General features: G+C 53.5%; 1 protein-coding gene across 2 annotated transcripts in view; it reads right to left on the reverse strand.

The window, feature by feature from the left end:
- The window catches only part of NOS1 (nitric oxide synthase 1), a 182,366-nt gene extending 171,377 nt beyond the window's left edge, over positions 1–10,989 (reverse strand). For both annotated transcript variants that reach the window (XM_078435748.2, XM_078435745.2), the window contains exon 1: positions 10,674–10,989. The gene's annotated coding sequence lies outside the window, so the exon portion shown is untranslated. The remainder of the gene's footprint in view (positions 1–10,673) is intronic.
- Positions 10,990–11,240: the final 251 nt, after the last annotated feature.

Raw genomic sequence — 11,240 nt, forward strand, 5'->3', positions numbered from 1 at the left:
ACGGTCACTCCTGGGAAGCAGATTCAGTAGGAGGGGGTGGGGTGGACATCTGCTTCTTAATATAAGGCTTTCTCTTTTACTCAATTATTTCTTTTAATGTTTATTTATTTTGAGAGACAGAGACAGAGTGCAAGTGAGGGAGGGGCAGAGAGAGAGGGAGACACAGAATCCGAAGCAGGCTCCAGGCTCTGAAGTGTCAGCACAGAGCCCCTTGCGGGGCTTGAACCCACGAACCATGAGCCCATGACCTGAGCTGAAGTCAGACGCTTACCTGACTGAGCCACCCAGGTGCCCCTACTTAATTATTTTTTAGCCATACGCATGTGCTTGGATAAAATATTTTGAACATTTGAATAGAGGTAAGTCACAGCTTAACAAACTCAGTGGTCAAAAGCCAAATGCAGGGGCGCCTGGGTGGCTCAGTCGGTTAAGCGTCTGACTTCGGCTCGGGTCGTGATCTCACGGTCTGTGAGTTCGAGCCCCGCGTCAGGCTCTGTGCTGACAGCTCGGAGCCTGGAGCCTGTTTCAGATTCTGTGTCTCCCTCTCTCTCTGCCCCTCCCCTGTTCATGCTCTGTCTCTCTCTGTCTCAAAAATAAATAAACGTTAAAAAAAAAAAAAAAAAAAAAAATTAAAAAAAAAAAAAAAAAAGCCAAATGCATTGGCACAGACAGTTAACATGGCTGGATTTGGAGCAAGGGGGTCTATGGAGACAATTCAGGGAGGCTATGAACTTGGGTGGGAAAAATAATCCCATCCTAATTTTACTGTCCCCTAACTGAAATTCAGCACTTGCTTTCATTACAAACATAGACAAAAAGCCACAGTGGTCTTACCAGACCTGTGACTTTATCACCAATGAAAATCATTGGATTTCCTGTCACCTTAGAATCGTTGCAGATCATCTCGAGATACTTACACTCATCACTACTTCAGAATAAGAGTCTTTGTTGGACTCACAGCTTCTCTTGTTAACGATTCAACGGAGAAGCACATATCACATTTGTTTCTTTAACGTACGTTTTTGACAACGGTATTTCAATATCCAATAAAACCTTGGGTTGCGAACAGAATTCGTTCTGGGAACATGCTTGTAACCCAAAGCACTTGTATATCAAAGCGAATTTCAAGAACCATTGACTCAGTTGTGATCATGTGATGTTTGGCATTACAGACGACTCGGATTGATAGACATCGCTCACTTATCAAGTTAAAATTTATAGAGGGGCGCCTGAGTGGCTCAGTCGGGTACGCGTCCGACTCTTGGCTTCAGCTCAGGTCATGGTCTCATGGTTCACGGGTTCGGGCCCCATATCAGGCTCTGTGCTGACAGTGTGGCTGGTGCCTGCTTGGGATTCTCTCTCTCTCTCTCTCTCTCTCTCTCTCTCTCTCTCCCTCCCCTGCTCACTCTCTCTCTCTCAAATAAATAAACTTAAAAAAATAAAAAAATTTAAAATTTATTAGAAATGTTTGCTCGCTTTGCAGAACATTTGCAGCACAAGTTACTCGCGATCCAAGGTTTTACTGTAATTGGTTCCTTGGCAATCCTGTGCGTTCTTTGTTTTTTGATTTTGTTTTGTTTTGCACTAAAAGACATTTCCTCTGAGAAGGGCTCTCTGTAGGCTTCACCAGACTGCCAAAGGGTGTATGGCATGAAATAGGTTGAGAACCTGCTTTAGTGAAAGAACAGCTTAGACGTGGTGGGTGGGGGGGGGGGAGGGGGCGGGTTTGATAAAGTTTTGGAGACAGAGAGCAGGATCCATATGTTGAGAGAAGCTAGGACCCAGACCAACGGAGAGGTGGGTAACAGGTGCGTGAAGGCATTCTGGTGACAGCACAATGGTACAATCGTGGTAAAAACATCAGCAGCTATACTCTTCTGAGCTCACGGGGTCCAGACGCTGTCCCGAGCCCTTCGCAAATATTATTGAGATCAACCATGACAATAGCTGTAGGAAGGTACGAATGCGATTTCCCTTTTACGGTCCAGGTTACACATCCCCAGCCATATTTATGGACTAGCCTGAAGCCCCATAGGTGGTAAGTCATAGGGTAGAATTCAGACTGGTCCGCAGGACTCCCCAGCTTGCGCCCTTAAGTGCTCCCCTATGCTGCCGGGTATAAAGGAAAGTCTTGTTTGCATGTAACCGATAAAGAAATCAAGGATCAGACCAATCAAATGCAGCCAAGCCCAGGATCCCAGCGTGCTTGGAAACAACCCAGCTGAGGTTTGCCCTTGCCCAGCTGCCTGCTGATTCCTTCCTCATCCCTCGTGGCTCCCTAGGGCTCTGGAAAGCTCAGGGAACCCGTGCCAGTTCCCTGGGCATCACCATCACGGCTCACATCCCGCCCACCTTCCGTTAGCTCATTGTTCAAATCTGCCTTCCTGTGTTAGCCTTCGGAGTCATCCTGGTATGACACCTTAATGCCACCATAGCCTCCTAATTAGGCCCCCAACTTTGATGCATGCTACCCTGTGACTGCTAGATGCACCTGCACCTGAGTGCCTGAAATTGGGGTCCTCTGGGGTGGGGGTGGGGTCTCATACCACTATGCTTGTGTTATAAGAGTTGTAACTGTGTGGCCATTTGTAGGACATGATCATCGGCCTTTCCCGGATTCCCTGATAACCATCTTATCGCTGAGGATTGCCACGTGGTTCCAGTGACTGTTCTGTTATGATGGCCACTGGGCTGAGCTGCCCTGCTTTAATCCCAGCACAATAATAAGGAAAGGCTCTGGATGTAATGCAGAAATGAGGCCAGAATGCCACGCTGTACAAACAGAGGCTCCATAGCAGTGTATGGGGCAGAGGGGTGGCGGGGGGAGAAATGGCAGAAAATTGAGTCAGTGGAGAACCCACTCCAGACCCGGGTAGGGGGATATTCAAAAAGCCCTCTGGGCGGCCTGTCCTATGCTCACGTGGTGAGCAAAACATCACTCTGCCCATTGCATACAGGCTTTGAATTCAAATTGGATTTGTTTTGCAATTGTGATCACATTTAATTTGTGGATTTGTTTTGGTGTCATTGCATTATTAGGGTGATGAAGCAGCATCTTCTAAGCGGCATCATAAGAAAAATATTTTATGGTAATGTTGAGAGGGAAGCATCTGAGAGAACATGTGCCCTTTAAAAGTATTTATGTTTGGGGCGCCTGGGTGGCTCAGTCGGTTAAGCGTCCGACTTTGGCTCAGGTCATGATCTCAAAGTTCGTGGGTTCAAGCCCCACGTCGCTCTGTGTTGACAGCTCGGAGCCTGGAACCTGCTTCGGATTCTCTCTCTCTCTCTCTCTCTCTCTCTCTCTCTCTCTCTCTCAAAAATAAACATTAAAAAAGTTAAAAAAAAAAGTATTCTATGTTTGAAAGACACAGAGCCACATACCATTCTGCAGACCATCCCCGTGGCTCAAAAACTATCGCCCACTTAGAGTTAATATTCCAAAAGCTTAGCCTCATCCCGGTACCCTGCTGGTCACCATGGACAGGCCCTCCACACCAGCTACCAGGTCGATTTAATATTCTTCAACTAGCTTGTGCCAGTTTCCAGCAATGGTAGGTAAGGCCAGGGTGTTTTAGGGGCTCACACCAGCGCCTAAACACTGGTCAGGGCCTGATAAATGAGAATACTACTCCTGAGAATACTACTATTACTCTTACTTCATGGGGCTTGGGGAAGAGGTATCTAAAGGTATAAAAATACCCTCTCCCGGGGAGCCTGGGTGGCTCAGTCACTTACGCATCTGACTCTGGTTTTGGCTCAGGTCATGATCTCACAGTTCATGAGCTTGAGCCCCGCATCAGGCTCTGTGCCGACAGCGTGGAGCTTGCTTGGGATTCTCTTTCTCCCTCTCCGTTTGCCCCTTCCCTGCTTGCACACTCTCTCTCTCAAAATAAATAAACATTAAAAACAATAAAAAATAAATACCCTCTCCTGATGTTCCTGTCTCCATATCTTATATCCCAGTCAAGAAGATAGAAGGAAATTTGACATAAAGGTGTGGAGCCTGGGAAGGAGACACGGGAGACTCTGTGATGCCTTGGGGAGGAACATTCTGGACTGGAAAACACACCGTGAGGGTAAGGCCCAGCTCTGTGTGACCAGGGACAAGTTGTAATGTCTCCCTGAGCCTCGGGCTCCCAATATGTTAATGAGGACAAAGGATCATCCCAGCCTTGCCCACTTCACGGAGCAGGTGGGAGGACCAATGAGGTCAAGGATACGGAGGGTGTCAGTGACAACACGAAGGGCTGCCATTATTGTTGCAAGAGTGACAGCAGCAAGGCAGAGTGGAAGACATAGTCAGGAGCCAGTGAGGGATGGGAAGGCAGAGAGAGAGAGAGAGAGAGAGAGAGAGAGAGGAGATTCCCCCGAATCTGTGCGAATTGCTGGCTAACAGTAACTGCCAGCTTGCTTAAGACTAAATTTATTTTTTCTGCTTTGGGGCTTGACTCTGTGAAAATATTTGGTCTTATTTGAGATCGTTTGTTTTTCTTTGTAAGCATTAAGTGTCTCTTTATAATGCACTGTTCTCGGGGAATCATGGGGAGCATTGCAAACCAATTTTTTTTTCCTAACCGTATTTTCTTGAATAACGAACTCTACTTCGATTTAAACATTTTTATGAGAAGTTCCCTCTTAATGGAAAAGTGATTTTTCAAAATGCATTTGGCAAGGGGGGAGGGGGGTGGGGCGAGGGATGGTAAAGTTACAGTCTCATTTATTCTTCGTGAAGTGGAAGGGAAGTGGAACCCCGGGGAGACATCGGATAAAAAAAGAAAGTGATAGAATCAAAGGAGAAAAGAAATAATATAATGAATGCACGTGGGCTTTGAATAGGCGTCTCATGATGTGCATAAGCTCTTGGGTTTGAGGAGACACAGCAATGAGTGGTCAGAGCTGACATCTGGCCAAAGACCAGGTCCTGTGACTTAGAGGCACTGCCATCTCACGCTGGGCCCCCCGGCCTCAGTTTCCCCACCTGTGGAATGGGATGAAGCCATCTTCGCGGGGCTGCTGGGAGGGCCTCGGGGAACAGTGAATGGGAACATGCAAGCTGTAGGGTGTGGGGCACACGGAGGGAGGATTGTTATTTGCGCAGTGGGGCCGGGGGGAAGGTTGTACTGAATAAGCTTCAAGACTCTGTCTAGCCCCAAAGATCCAGATTTTGATGAAAACGCACTGACGCACAGGTACACACGTGGTCACAGGTGTAGACATTGACGCACACACTCACAGGTGCGCACGTTTGTTCACAGGTACAGACGTGGACACACGATGCAGATACATAGTCACACACAGACACACGCACACGCCCTCAGACACACCCCACGTTCTTCAAAGGACACAGTCCCCGCTGGAGCCCCACGTCCCCTCTGCCCAGCTGAACACGGCTCGGAAGTAGAGCCTTATGCCCCGTCCACTCCCCGAGCGGAGCCCCACGTCCTCACAGCCCCGCCCCCAGGCTCTGCCCCTTGGTGCCCAGAAACCGCTCAATGCTGTCGTCTCCCGGGCAATGTCCCTCTCTCTGTCCCCTGTCCTTGGCATTTGGTGACCCCCACTGTGAGCTTTGAGCTTCACGAGCTTCATGATCCTGTCTTTGTTGTGTATTTTTTTAAAAATTTTTTAAAATGTTTATATATTTTTGAGAGAGAAAGAGACAGAGTGCGAGCAGGGGAGGGGCAGAGAGAAAGAGAGGGAGGCACGGAATCCGAAGCCGGCTCCGGGCTCTGAGGTGTCAGCACAGAGCCTGACCCCACGAACTGTGAGATCATGACCTGAGCCGAAGTCGGAGGCTTAGCTGACGGAGCCACCCGGGCGCCCCTGCAGGGATCCTTTCTGCCTTGTTCATGAATGCATCGTCGGAGCGTGGCGCTTAGTGGGTGTTCAAGAAGTGCCAGTTGAATGAATGAACGGATGAATGAGCCCTACGGAGGGACATGGTCTGCTCAGCCCAGGGCTCTGGACTCTGGAGTCGGCATGGGGAGAAGAAGGCGGCCTGCCCCTGGGCCAGTGCCAGTGCCCCGCCCTCTCCAGCGCTCAGTCAAGCCCCGGGCCCCTCCGGAGCCGACTCTGCTCCAACCACGCGCGTCCTGCCTTCGCCGCCTCCTGAGGGACCCAAAGTGCTGGTGATATCCGGGACCTGCCACTGGGAGCTGTTTCTGGCTCATCTCCCACGGCCCCCAAGGTGCCTCCGGAGTTTGTGGGAAAGGATGGGGTTCCTCGGGAAGGCGGGTGCCCTGCAATCCCACCCGCCCTCCGCACGCCAGCACCGCCCCCTGCCAGGTCCCAGTAGGTCACCACGTGCTGGAACGGGGCTGTGCGATTCGCACATAAACCCCACATCCCAAAGCCGAGCAAACGCGGGCTCCAGCAGTGAAGTGACCGGCCCGAGGTCACAAGCCGGCAGGCGGCAGTCCTAGGAGTTGAACCCAGGCCCCAAATTCTTCGCTGCTGCATTTGCCTGACTGCCCACACTGGGTCCGGCACCCTGTCCGGGGCTCCCTCGGCTTCTGTCTTCTCCACTGGGGCACCACGCCCTCTGTATCGTCCTCAGCTCCTACGCTGGGCCAGGAACGACTCAGGGGCAGCAAGCTAGACCAGTCTGATGCCTCGTCTGGGTCCCCTTGGCCAGGCCAATGTGCCCGCTCGGCAGCCGCTGACCTTTTTTCTGGAGCGTTGCCTTACGTAGGAAAACTCACTTGCCGGGGGGGTTATGACACCCCTCACCCCAGCTGACCCCAGCTGGAACCAGCGACTGGCGGGCAAGGGGAGGCGGGATCAACTCTGCGGCACAAGTCATGCTCTAGAATCCCTTGCGGGAACCAGCTGAGATCCCAGCCTTGCTAAGCGCCTTCTGCCCTCTCCTGCTTTCCTCACTCGCTCTTTCTAGAAAGCTCTCCTTCCAGAACCCATGTGCGCAGGATGTCATGTCTCAGGCTCTACTTCTAGAGAACCTGACCCGAGACAGGCAGGGACAGCCTGACAATCACTGAGACCCCAGTGTCAAGGCCAAGCGGATGGCAGGAACTTCATGGGCATTTATTGAAGGAACGAGGCATTTCTCCTGCCCTCTGTGCAAAGCTTCTGCTCCAATCCATGGGCCTCCTCAGTCAGGCCGTACAGAGAATCAGTTCTTGTTCAAAGGGAGGAGCTTGGTTTTCTGTGGGCACCACTCCATTCCTGGTGCCTAGATATGGAGCACATAGTAGGAGCTTAGTGAGCATTTGTCAAATGAGTGATTATTTATTTATTTGTTTGCTTTGAGAGAGAGAGAGAGAGAGAGAGAGAGAGAGAGAGAGAGAGAGAAACAGCGAGAGCACAAGTGGGGAAAGGGCAGAGAGAGGGAGAGAGAGAGAATCCCACGCAGGCTCCACACCACCAGGGCAGAGCCCCACGTGGGGCTCAGCTCAAACTCCCGAACTCGCGAGGTCATGACCTGAGCTGAAGTCAGATGCTTAACTGCCTGAGCCACACAGGCGCCCCAGTGAGTGAATATTTCAATGAGTGACTGTCTGCTTTTCTCCATTCCTGTTTATATCCCTCCCAACCCCTCAAGGCCGCCTCTGCCATCACCTGCCAGGTATCCTCACCTGCCATGTTCACCCGGGCTGGCTTTGACTTCATACCAAAGCACCTTCCAGCTGTCTGCACACCTCAGAAGTTCACCGAGGGTCCTCAGGGGTCCCCCAAGGGCATGGGATCAGAGTTTCATGCAGAATAGCTCTGTTGGACCTATTTCCATGAGGTTTTGCTTGGACAAAAGCGCTCTGTGGCTGCAAAGACTGAGAAGCCCCTTGCCCCTCTGCTGTCTTGCATTTTCTTTCTCTCTCTCTCTACCTCCCTCCCTCCCTTTCTTCCTTCCTCCCTCCCTTTCTCTTCCTTCCTTCCTTCCTTCCTCCCTCCCTTTCTCTTCCTTCCTTCCTTCCTCCCTCCATTCCTCCCTTCCTTCCTTCCTCCCTTTCTCTTCCTTCCTTCCTCCCTCCATTCCTTCCTCCCTCCCTCCCTTTCTCTTCCTTCCTTCCTTCCTTCCTTCCTTCCTTCCTTCCTTCCTTTCTCTCTTTTGAGAGACAGTCTTAAGCAGGCTCCATGCCCAGAGCAGAGCCCAATACAGGGCTCCCATCCCACGACCCTGGGATCATGACCTGAGCAGAAATCAAGAGCTGGATGCCCAAATGACTGAGCCCCCCAGCTGCCCCATCCTGCATTTCTTATCTACCCCCCGTACCCTCCTGAAGTGGGGCACAATGTCCTTCATGCTGCCCCATCCAAATTCTGTGTGTACACATCCTCTTATGTCCCCATCTAATCAGGAACTCCCTGAGGATTCTAGTTTAAGGTTAAAAGCATAGGCCTTGGAGTCAGAAAGGCCCTGGGCCAGTTAATTTAGTCTCTCCCAGCCTCAGTTTCTGTAGCTGTAAAATGGGAAAGTCACAGAGCTACCACCTGAGGGCCAGGCAAGAATTCAGTAAGATGGATCATGTGCTAAGCAAGTGCCTGACTCCTGGCAAAATAATAAAAGGTACCTTCTAGTATTTTTTAATTCCCCAGGCAGTGCTTTGGGCATACTTGGAAATTAACTGCCAAAATAATCAAACTCCTTCAGCCAAGGGAACTAAACCGTGGATATGCGCGAAGCTCATCCTGTCCTGGCATGGCTATTTCCCAGGGACCCAACACCATGTATCATGGCCATGACCACGGGGCCCTAGTGAAAGCCACCAATCCCAGGAGGACACTGGGGACATTCCAAGTGGCAGCTGCACGGCTAAATAGAGCCCTCGTCCCTTGCTGCAAAAGGACTAGAGAAGGAACCCCAATGTTCTTCTGCTTCTTAAGCATCTGGCTTTCTCCCAGATCCAGGCTGGCTGTGCTTAGACAGCAGGGAAAGTTGGAAAAGAATATGGTTTCTCATTGCCTAGATTTGTTGGTGTATCTGCAGCGGCTTATACAAAGGTTGTGCACAGGGCGTGCTCAATAAAAATCGTGGAGTGAATGCAGGCATAGAGGGACGAGTGAATTTGAGCTCGGTCTGCCATGTAATTTCAGCATCTAGGATAGGTGTCTTTCAATAAACGTTTCGGAGTGAATGAATGAATTCTAGGTTCACTGCCCTGTTCTCAGTTCTGAGCCCGAGTCCCAGCACTGAGGAGGCGGGTGATGAATATTCATGGAGGAAATGAAGCAGATCCAGTATTTCCCCGGGTAATAACTGGGCTTTGGCTGCGGTTGCCCCCTACCTCCCCACTTGCCCCAGAGTCACAGACATGGGTTCCAGGGACAGAGTCCTCGAGTCCAGTTGCCAGCCCAGCTTGGCCTCAGCCGGGTGGAATGGGGTCTAGAAAACAGAGCTATTTACCTTCCCCCCGGGCACACCCGGGAGACTGACTGGCTGGCTTGCCAGTAAGCTTGGAGGGGATGCCCTTGGGGAACACTCACCCCCCCCCAGATGGACTGTGCCAGAAGGAGCGGAGCACAGTGACCCAGGGATGCCACCAAGGAGCCCTCATCGGCACGGCGTTGGCATCCTTATAACCACACGGGCGCACACACATTGCTGGGGACATGTGGCCACGCCCCGCTGGGCACAGAGCTCTCTACAGTGACCCTTCCTTCCTCCCCTGTCTACACGTGGGAGCCACTGTCCAGAACAGGCTCCCGAGATCCACACGAGTGATCTTGGCTGTTCATCTTCCCAGTGCATCCCCGGGGGCACAGGCATGTCGCTGTGCACTCGGCCTTGCCCAGCCTCCCCGCTCTGCCATCCCATCCAAATGCACCTTGCCTCTGCCCCGAGCAGACAGTGGCCACACACCGCGCTGTGGTACCACCAAGAGACAACACCACCTGTGACAGGGGACCCCTTCCTTGGATCAGAGAAGCCCGATTAGCCAGGAGCTGCGGCTCAGAGTTCACAGCGCAGAACCAGAGACAAGTCACGGGTCCCCTCATTGCCTGGAGTTACGGGAGTCCCTCCCTAACCCCGCGTTCTGTGCCACCGACGGGCAGCCGCTCCATCCTTCGCCACCGCTGGGATTGACTCCCCCCGCCCCCCACCCCACCCCAACCCAGTGGAAGCAGGAAGTGGCCCGGCCCCTTAGAGTTGCCTGGCCTGCAGGCTGGACCGCTGTCCCCAGAAGTATCTGGATCCTGGGCCGGGGCCCTACTTGGCCCCCAGCCATGCAAGCCAGAGGCCTCCTCCCGACTCCGGTTTGCGGCGCAGCCGCTTGCCCATGCCTGCTGCCTGTGGGGTCTCGGGGCAGCCAAGCGCATGGGGCCACCCTACAGCACGAGCCGGCGAGTCGGAGGAACGCGGCCTTCGATGCCCAGACAGGCCGGCGCAAGGAACCAGCTCCACACGGGGTGACGAGGAGGCAGCTGGGACCCTAAGGCCTCAATCTGTGCCGGCTGATCCTTCCTTCCCCCCTCGGGTTCCCTTTAGCCACGGCCTGGGGTTGGCCCCTGCAGCCGCACGGCCCGGGGAAGACGCCGGGCTGGCATTTGGTCCCCTTGGGTACCCTCCAGGTAGGGCGGAAGCGGAGCAGGTCGGGGATGCTGGGAGGCCCCGCAATGCCCCAGGAGAGCAAACCACAAGGGGAGCCCCCTTCCCGAGATGCCCAAGCTGGCTTCGCCACGCCCGCCTGCCCCGGGGGGCCGGGCCCCCGCCTGGTACTCACCCCGCTCCGCAGAGGCCTCACCCTCGCGTGGTGGCAGCCGCCCCCTCTCAGGCGGTGCTCCCCATCTGGAGAGGCCGCGGCACTAATCAGCCGCCTGGCGTGGTGCGGCCGAGTGGCTGGGGTTTAATTGACACCAGGTGGCCCCTCCCCAGGGGCAGGCTGGGAGGCGGCTCTGCCCGGCAGGGAGGCCAAGCCCCGGGCAGGGGGGCCCGGCACCCAGGCCTGGCCGGTTCAGGCCTCCCCTGGGGAGAGCAGGGCAGTCAGGCAGCTGCGGGCCACCCCTCCCCTCCTCTCCCACCGGCCGCCTCCGTAGCACACTCCAGCCCTGCTTTCCTAGGCTCTGACCTTTCTTTCATTTCAGAGGCAGCAGGGACAGTGACAGCGTCTGCCCAGGAGGAGGGTGGCTCAGGTTTCCCCCCTGACTGGCTGGGGGCAGCCAGGAGTGATGCACTGGGTCCACAGCGGCCAGGTCCTGTCGGCTGGCTCCTCAGGAGGGACACCCGTGGGCGTCGCAGACCATCCCCCAGACCATCTTTTATTGAACACTTACTACATGCCAGGCCCTGA

This window comes from Panthera onca, chromosome D3, assembly GCF_046562875.1.
Source record: "Panthera onca isolate mPanOnc1 chromosome D3, mPanOnc1 haplotype 2, whole genome shotgun sequence".
Lineage (NCBI taxonomy): Eukaryota > Metazoa > Chordata > Mammalia > Carnivora > Felidae > Panthera > Panthera onca.